Genomic DNA, 10,000 nt, shown 5'->3' with positions numbered 1-10,000 from the left:
AAATAGTCGCTGCATTATCGATGCTGGTGCGTAGTGGATTAATGTCGTGTACGCCTTTTTTAGTTTTCCTGGTATATTTTTTGGCACTATTAATCTACCTCGGCCTGCTCTTTCTGATATTTTTAGCTCCATGATTTTTCAGTAATTCCTTCTATTTGCTTCCATGCTTGTATTATCATGTAGCGTTCTCTTCTCCTTTCTAGACTGTATAGTTTTAAAAATTGCAGTCTTTTCCAGTAGTCAAGGTCCTTAACTTCTTCTATTCTAGCAGTATAGGACCTTTGTACACTCTCTATTTGTGCAATATGCTTTTGGTAGTGTGGGTACCATATCACATTACAATACTCGAGTGTACTACGTACATAAGTTTTGTAAAGCATAATCATGTGTTCAGCTTTTCTTGTTTTAAAGTGTCTGAATAACATTCCCCTTTTTGCTTTACATTTAGCCAACAGTGTTGCTATTTGGTCGTTGCATAACATATTCCTATTTAACATTACACCAAGAGAGAGAGATAGAGAGAGAGAGAGAGAGAGAGAGAGAGAGAGAGAGAGAGAGAGGGAGAGAGAGAGAGAGAGAGAGAGAGAGAGAGAACAGGTATCACCTGCCTATATACTTATCATGATTAAGAAATGTAGGACTGAAAATGAATATGAGTAAAACTAAAATAATGTTACCTTAGATGGTTCAATAAGCAAATATCGCCTTTCATGATGGTTTCCATAAACTTTTTCTTCGTACATTGTTAAGACGTATAAATGATAATAAAGCATTTAAAACTGTTAAGTTTGGTCATTATCTACTTGGTAAGCAACTTCCGTAGCTGCATGCTGTGCTCTTATCTTAGAACTGTTCATTAGTTTTTAGATTGGAAAATCCACCATCTATTTCAAGGATAGTAATGTTTAAAAGAAATATACAAGTATATAGGAAAATTCTAACAGATTATTAAAATTTGGTTTTTCCTTTTTTTTTTATGATATTTAACATTGGATTTAGAGGATGTGACATTACGTGGAACAATTAACATGATTTTTTTTATATGGTGATTTGCATGAGTTCGCCAAACTACCGACTGATAAAAGCGCCATGTCTCCCTTTTTCCTGTTTTTATAGATAAAACTCGCAAATAAAAATTAGAAACTCTTCCATTTGTCTGTGAAGTACGAGAGCTGGGTGAATAGAAAGAAAAATGTTAGTTTTCAGTAACAATTTTCTTGCATATGAAGTTACAAAAATGAAGGAATGATAATTCAAGGAAAACAAAAGAGCATCGGACTGCACCTCGGTTTCATTTCTAAGATTCATACCTGCAGAGAATACCCACATAGATTTTTAAGTAGAATTCAAGATAACAGACGAGAGAGAGAGAGAGAGAGAGAGAGAGAGAGAGAGAGAGAGAGAGAGAGAGAGAGAGAGAGAGAGAGAGAGAGCTAGGTTTGAAGGTTATGTTCGTCATGCTTACTTACAAGTATATTTTGCTGTTAGCGAAAGTCTGAAGTATTTAACTACAAGTAAAATTAATAAATATTCTAATTAGCGTATTTAGATCACGAGTAAAAGTGAAATCATAGTGCCCAGCTAAAAGGGAGAGGATAGGAGATAATACATCCTAAATTCGAAACAGGCAAAGGAATTGAAATACCTTGGATCCACTTTAGATTATGACAAAGGATTTGAAGCCGAGGTTGAAAGTATGATGAAAGTAGGTCTGAGGATAGAGAAGTAGGTAGCAGGGGTGCTGTGACAAAGACTGCCAATTGAAGTGGGAATCATGATCTGTTTTGTTGTTGTTGCTGTTTTTAAATGTTTTATTTTAATTGTTCATTATTTCGCAGATCGTTTATTTATTTCCTTGTTTCCTTTCCTCACAGGGTTATTTTTCCCTGTCGTGGCCCTTGGGCTTGTAGCATCTTACTTTTCCAGCTATGGTTGTGGCTTAGCTGGTGATGATAATAATAATAATACTATATGAAATATTTATTTTAATTGTTGTTACTATCCTTAAGTATTTTATTTTAGTTGTTAATTAATTCTCTTATTTCCCTGTTTCCTTTCCTCAGTGGGCTATTTTCTCTGTTGGAGCCCCTGGGCTTATAGCGTCTTACTTTTCCAACTATGGTTGTAGCTTAGCAAGTAATAATAATAATACTGTATTGGTTCCTCATCCGACCAGAAATTATTGAAATGGCAGAAACATAGGTTTTTAAAGGTTTAAAAGGTTTAGTAGGACAATGCCTTAGAGACTAACCATAAATGCATATGATTAGCGCCCAAGACCCCTCTCCACTGAAGCTAAATATTTCCTATAAAAACTATAAAGACTAACAAAGCAAGAGGAAGAGAAATAAGATAGAATAGTGTGCTGGAGTGTACCCTTAAGCAAGAGAACTCTAACCCAAGACAGTGGAAGACCATGGTAGAGAGGCCATGGCACTACCTAAGACTAAAGAACAATGGTTTGATTTTGGAGTGTCCTTCTCCTAAAAGAGCTGCTCACCATAGCTAAAGAGTCTCTTCTACCCTTACCAAGAGGAAAGTAACCACTGAAAAATTACATTGCAGTAGTTAACCCCTTGAGCGAAGAGGAATTGTTGAGGGAGAATACACAATGGAGCTAATTGAAATGAAGATGATGATGCCGATTTTTGAGGATCTTGATTCTGAGAGGTTGATAGATGAAGACATTAGGGGAAGATTACTGGCACAATAAGGGAGTTAAGATTGAGAGGATTCGGGCATGAGGCTTCCTTTTAGAGTAGGCTTCCTTTTAGAGTGCCTTGCCTTATGCAAGACACGGGCTCTTGCATTAAAACCCCGTAACGGGACATGACCTAAGGACTGATAACGGAGTGAAGGGACTTGTTAGGTCAAGAGAGTAGGTAGAAGGATTAGGTGAAAGAGGATTTAGAGAAGAGTTGATGAGAGAGAAATGATTTCCTTGTTTTCCTTGAAAGTTTTTGGAAAAGTTGCAACAAGGCAGTCAGTCCCTAAGTTTAGGGATAATGGATAAAAAGTCGGTATTATTAAGACAATTGAACACTTTTCTGAAATTATATCCATTCGTGTAGATATAAGGATGTGGAACGTAAATAGAGGTAGTACCCACACACTTTTATATATATATACTGTATATATATATATATATATATATATATATATATATATATATATATATATATATCTATACATATATATATATATTTATATATATATATATATATATATATATATAAACATATATATATATATATATATATATATATATATACATATATATATATATATATATATATATATATATATATATATATATATATATATATATATACATACACATATATATGTATGCATATATATAAATATATATATATATATATATATATATATATACAGTATATGTGTGTGTGTGTTTGTGCGTATTTATATTCATGATACATACAGTTATTATGGGTAATTCCAATTAAACGCTTTCATTTTGTTCATCTGGGTAAAACTTTCTGGAAGTAGGACAGTCTCTCACAGGTAAATTCTTAAGTGTAGTTAACACTCGGTTTACGACTTCTTTTAGTGCTTCTGCTGACATGATTAGGGTTATTAGCGACCTTGTCTTTCATTTGATTCCAATGTGAGGCAGACGTCAATTTTTATTGAGCACGACAATGTGTTGATTTTTATCATACATGCACACACATATGTATGTATGTATGTATGTGTTTGGATGTATGTACTGTATGTATGTATGGTCCAACAAAGGCTTTTAAGAAGTTGACATCCAAGTTATACCATACACAAAGAGTTAGCTTAAAAGTATTTCTTGCAAATTATGCTTTGTATGTAAACTTGATGATAAAAACTAATAAATAGTTATATCAATTATAAAGAAGAAATTCATAAATGACATTAATATCAAACTCATGATTTTTCAAATAAAAGCCAAACAGGTTGAAGCTTAAGTTGTAATTTACTTACGATTTATAAGTACATGCTCCATACCTTGCATATTAAGCAACTTTCCATAACTCATTGACCCGCCAGGTAACAGAGATTAAATGATTTTTATTCAAATTTCCACTAATGAGTGAATATACCGATTAGAATTAATGCTTATCACCTCCACAAATGAAGTTGGAAGGAGGTTATGTTTTACCTCTGTTCGTTTGTTTGTGTGTTTGTTTGAGTGTGTGTTTGTTTGTGAACAGCCTCCTGGCCACAATTCTAATCGTAATAAAACTGTTTTGGAAAAAGTTGGGAATGATTAAATTCTGGAAGGTCAAGGTCAAATGTCAAGATTACAGTTCAAAATGTCCAATTCACGTAATCAGCCATAAGTTTGGACATTGTTGTCACAGAGACTTCAAACTTGGTTCATATTTGAGCGTATGGAAATCGACACCAATTAATACATGTTAAAGGTCAAGGTCAAGGTCGAACAAAAGGTGGAGAAATACGCTGCTGCTGTGAAGGTCTATGTTTTACTGAGTGCCCCTCCAGTTCAGGTATGAAATAGAAATATAATTGTTAATCCTTCTGGAGTCTGAAAGGTGAGGACGGTCTGTCTTCATATTGAGTAATGGAACTACAGGGAAAACTATGCATATGATGTACACATTTCATCAAATACAATGACAATACTCTCTGCTGTATAATAATTGATATACCATAAAAAGCTATGAACTATTTATCATTGGAAATACAATTCCGGAAAGTCTTGCATAAAGCACAAATTTCTATACTTTTATTTTTTGAATTATACATGTTGTATCAAAGTATAGATTTATTTTAATTTGTGTTGACGTTAACTTTTCATTAGATATTTTGGTTTTCAGAGCATATTGCAATGCCAAATTACAATAGTAATAGTAATAGTAATAGTAATAGTAATAGTAATAGTAATAGTAATAGTAATAGTAATAGTAATAGTAATAGTAATAGTAATAGTAATAGTAATAAATATTTAAAAATCACCGTGACGCAAATGAAAGAACCTTAGTACGAAAACTAATCCTTATTACTATTTCAGAAGATAATTTCATGCTAAAATATTTTTGGCAATTCTGACTTTAACACTTCCGTAAGATCACATTTTGTCAGCGAGTGACTGGCTGTTTTACTACTGATACCAGTGAAAATTCAGACCAACCCCAGAAGGTATTTGGAGAATAGAATTAAAGTTTAAATGAAGGGAAGACAGATATAAGAAAAGTACGTAAGATTAAATTATTCTCCTTCGTGACAAATTAAGATATGAAATGTATCAAAAAATTAACTGGTACACAGTAAGTACGTTAGCCCATTGAGACCTTTATGTAGTGTTTACCCTTTAAAGGTGTGTCCAAAATTTTGTTCTAAGATCGGCAATGTAAATATTATCTATAAATTATGTTTCCTATCAACCGAGCCACTGAGGGGGGCCAAGCCAGCCTCAACTTGGTGCCGGTCCCAAGCCCGGAATATGGGGAGGGTTGGCGGCAGGAAAGGCATCCGGCCATGAAAAATTAGCCAAAACAACTATGGTCATTGAGTAAAATCAGAATGAAATGAATGCTAAGGCGGTACCCTTAGGCGACACGTTGGGACCTTGCCTGATCCCTCCGAAAAATCAGGCGAGGTCCCACTGCGTCGCCTAAGGGGAGAATAACAGGTGATGAAGTGTGGGGCAGAGGTAGATGGAGAAAGCTGACCAGAAACATCGACCCCACATTGAAGTGGGAAAAGATGTAGACAAAGAAGAAATTATGTTTCCTATCAGCTGTCATATGGATTGAGAAAAAAAAATTATTGTGTCTATAACTTAAAATTCCGTACCATTGTGGAAGTATCCTTGTAATCATTCTAAAGCACCATACTCTAGCTTCATTAATAGAATCAAAATCCAATAAAGATGAAAAACCTGTTATGTCTATTGATATTAGAAGATGGAGGAAAGTACAGCTAATGGATTGAAGATGAGAAGTCATCTTATACTTCTCCACTATGATGTACTATTGCGAAAAAAAAAAAAAAACTTCTCATACGACCTCGGGGCTGACAGATTATTCTGCTCCTTAAGAGTGAATTCTAATAGTCATGCCTTTTACACCACGAGGCTCAATACTAAACAGTATTCCATAATTTTTATTCCAGCTGTGACCAAGTTATGGAATGATCTTCCCAATCGGTTAGTTGAATTGGTAGAGTTTCAAAAGTTCAAACTTGCATCAAATGTTTAAATGTTGAACAGGCAGACATAGGTCTTTTAATAGTTTACATATGTAATCTGTTTTGATGTTAGTGATTTTATTTATTCACACAACTATTGTGCCAGTCATTTGAAGGTAATGATCTTTATGTAGGTAGTCTGGCTAACTTTTCAACCAAATAGCACATCAGCGTACATCTTTCAACCACGCCATCAAGGCGACTTTAAATCAAAGCCATCAAATTCCTATTCCCTTTGTTTTGATAAAACCTCAAGACTCCAAGCATTAAACCTTCTATCTTCTCGAAAATGGCTTTACTCTAAGAAACCACCTGGTTTGCACCCTTGTACACAAACCAGTAAACAGGAGGGGCAAGTGCACGGAACGCAGATAGTTACAAATTTTGTCGTATGGGTGACAATCACGTATAGATGACGTCATAGACTAGGAAACAGCTGGCAAACCACACTTGGTTAAAGACCGTAATTTTAACCAGAAATTCCTACAGTAAAGTACAGTCGCCCGTAATTTTAAGTTAAATTGTTATTGTTCTTTCATGGTTGGTGACCGTAATGATACTTTTACGTCAATATAAGTTTTTAAAGCTAAAAAACCTGGAATAAATGTTGCCAGACATTTAGAGTTTTAATGCAAATTTTTAACAGTGCATCGAAGTGCCTTTGCCCGTTATTGAGGCACTGGATGGGTGCCAGACTCATACGAAAAAAAAAAAAAATAAATAAGTGCACCGCCTCTGGCCTAAGTCATACGTTTGCTTGCATGGGCCTACTATCTTCCTTGGACTTTGATCTGGTCAAGTTTCAAAGCGAAAGAATCTCGGGCAAATCAGTGTTTTCCCTGCATTTGACCCTCGTTTGGAAGGGCCTTAATATAGGACTCGCGTTCAGGCATAGAATCCTATCATTATTCCATAAAACATAGTTAAGTTCCCTCTACGCTTATACTTTTGGGCCTTTACCTCCAAGACATTGTAGATAAATTACTTGGTAGCTACTAAATTACAGTCACCACTAGACTAATTTTATATCCTTTATTCCTTATTGTTCTAGGTTTTGTTTTTCCTCAAAGAATTCAAAAGTATTCTTTAATATAAAACATTAAAGGACCTTATTAAATTTATAAAAAATATATTTTCTCCACATAAGTAAACTATTCGGTGCATTACTCTCGGGATAAAATTCTATCTGCTTAGGCTACTTAAATTCATATAAGTTATTTCACCACTACAGCATTCCTGCAGTTTATAATCTATTCCAAATTCCTCTTAAATTTAGCTTCGTTTTAAAAATTTAATAAAGCAAACTTACAGATCTTGTTTAATCTGGCAAAATTTCACACTAAGAATTGTATGAACCATTTCGCAATAGGTTTCATTGCTAAGACTTTCCTCAAAACTTAGATAAATTAGCTCCAAAATTTTCATTCCATAATTATTGGGTTCAATAGCATGTTTCTATATTTAATGTATGAATAATGTAGATGCACAAGACTTTACCCAAACTTTAGCTTAATTTGCTTCCAAATTATATCTCAATCTATCATTACAGGGATCACGTTTAGTAAGTTTCTATATGCCATGTACGAATAATTTATATGCATGTCTACACTAAATCGTATTCAGTTTAAGTTGGATATTCCAAAGGCAAAACTCCAAGCATGAACATTTATTAGATAACTACAGTCACTATTACCCAAAAGATTTGTTAGTAACTTTTGTCCCATTGATGTAATTACTTTCGTGGCCACTTGATTAACTTTTGTCCCATTGATGTAATTACTTTCGTGGCCACCGAATCAAGAGCCAGCTTTTAGAGAATCTCTTCTTTCAACAATTTTTTATTAACTAGACATATAATTTCGCACCACTCACTTTGTATGAATTTTAGTACCAGCTGTTTATAAAATTTCATATGTAAAAATTTTTTTCTAACGGATTAGAAAATTTATTTCATATACTCCCAACTAAATATTAAATTCTTTAGGATTTCTTCAGAAATCTTCCCTAAGCACTATTTGACAATGAGTTGTGTGCAAAAAGTAGTTACAGCCATTGGACGGGTAACGCAAGAGATTCTCAGAAGCTTTTAAAACCTTATTTTCATGCTTAACCACACCTGTTACCTTATTTGGTAAAGGTTTTCCTCCGAACCTCTTATTTCCATATTGGGTAAACAAGAGGCAAATAATGAAATAAATACTCTACCCATCCATAAAGTTAAGAACTGCTAGTTTAACAGAACTAGCACTTTCTATTTCTATATCTTTGGTCAATGCCATAAAATTATCTTAATCTGTTTTTAAACTGTTCCTCCAGGATTTTTTCAAAGTTGAAACAACCTCCATATTTATCACTATTTTAATTCATTTTTGAGAATGCCATGAAATCTAAAAAATGTGTCTTCAAACTCCATTCCTACAGGATTTTTTAATTTAAAAGATGAAACAAAACCTAAATACCTGGAGCCATCAAAGTAAATTTTCTTTTTTTCATAGTACAGGGTTTTTACTCTTGGCAGAATTTTTTATATACCATGATATATTTAACACTTATGTTTATATTCGATAATATATTTTAAACGAATGTATTAAAAGTTTAAAGGAATAACTCAAAAAACTAAATTCATGATTATATCACTTCTATAATGTTAGAAAATTTTATTAGAAATTAAAACTAATGTACAAACTATTAACTAATATGTTAAGTTTAATTTCAAATAACCCTTAGAAGATTGTAATTATCTACAGCCTTTCACTGCGGCCTGTTTGCAAGTGTTCAGTTGCCGAAGACAAGACTGCTTGTTCTAGGTTTAATTTTCAGCCATGGGGAAAATTACATCTGAAAAGTCACTCCTTTAGCTCCTGCATCGAGGTTGCGATGGATTTTGACTGTATAAAAAGCCTGTGCATGAGAAAGAGGATACCATTGATTTACAACAAGTATTGAAGCTAGTGACAACTGCTTAATTTTCTATTGCATTTGCCAGAATGAGATTTTAGTTGAGCTTAGAACACTCAATTGATAGAGCGAAGCCGTTTTCAAAGTATGCGACTGCCTCCGAATTCAATACTAAATAAGATTGGCTAATTTAAGACTCAAATTAACCCATTCCCTGAGCAGCCAAGGTCTAGATTAGAAAGATTGTCAAACCAAGGCAAGATGCAAATATAGTTAATCAGAGCACCGAGATTAAAGACATTATAGCCACAAGTATTAAGATTTGTGACACAAACCTATCTTACTATAATCATTACTAACAAGACAACAATCCTAATTGTTAAAGCAGGATGCTATAAACCCAGGGCACCATCAGGGGAAAATCAATAATAGCAAGGCTACAATACAAAAGTGTAAAAGTAGGATGCTATAAGCCCAGGGCTCCATCAGGGGAAATTATTCTTAATCTTACTAGCAAGGCTACATTCCGAATTGTAAAACCACGCGGCTATAAGCCCAGGGCACCATCAGTGTTAAATATCACCCTTAATAGCTGGGATACAATCAATTTTAAAAGCAGGATGCTATAAGCCCAGAGCTCCATCAGGGGGAAAAACAACCAAGTTTGGAATGGAAATAAAAAAAAATATAAAATTGGTAAGTAAAAGATATATCTCAAATAAACTAGTACTAGTGTCATCATTTTCTGCAGTGTTGGTTTAAACTTTTAGAAGAGTAGGATCATTTCTACAGTCAAGAGAGTAATTACTAGAACACTGTATTGAGCCTTTGATGGAAAAGGCATGAATATTCGAATTAATTGCATATATAGTATTACGAACAGGATGGTAATAGCAGGAAG

General features: G+C 33.8%; 1 long non-coding RNA gene across 1 annotated transcript in view; it reads right to left on the bottom strand.

Moving 5' to 3' along the window:
- Positions 1-8,822: 8,822 nt before the first annotated feature.
- LOC137655104 (uncharacterized) overlaps positions 8,823-10,000 on the bottom strand; it is a 3,799-nt gene continuing 2,621 nt past the window's right edge. Inside the window, exon 3 of the long non-coding RNA XR_011046814.1 lies at positions 8,823-9,102. This is a non-coding gene — a long non-coding RNA (uncharacterized lncRNA). The remainder of the gene's footprint in view (positions 9,103-10,000) is intronic.

Source organism: Palaemon carinicauda, chromosome 16 (genome assembly GCF_036898095.1).
Source record: "Palaemon carinicauda isolate YSFRI2023 chromosome 16, ASM3689809v2, whole genome shotgun sequence".
Lineage (NCBI taxonomy): Eukaryota > Metazoa > Arthropoda > Malacostraca > Decapoda > Palaemonidae > Palaemon > Palaemon carinicauda.
This window is presented reverse-complemented; position numbering and strand designations above follow the sequence as displayed.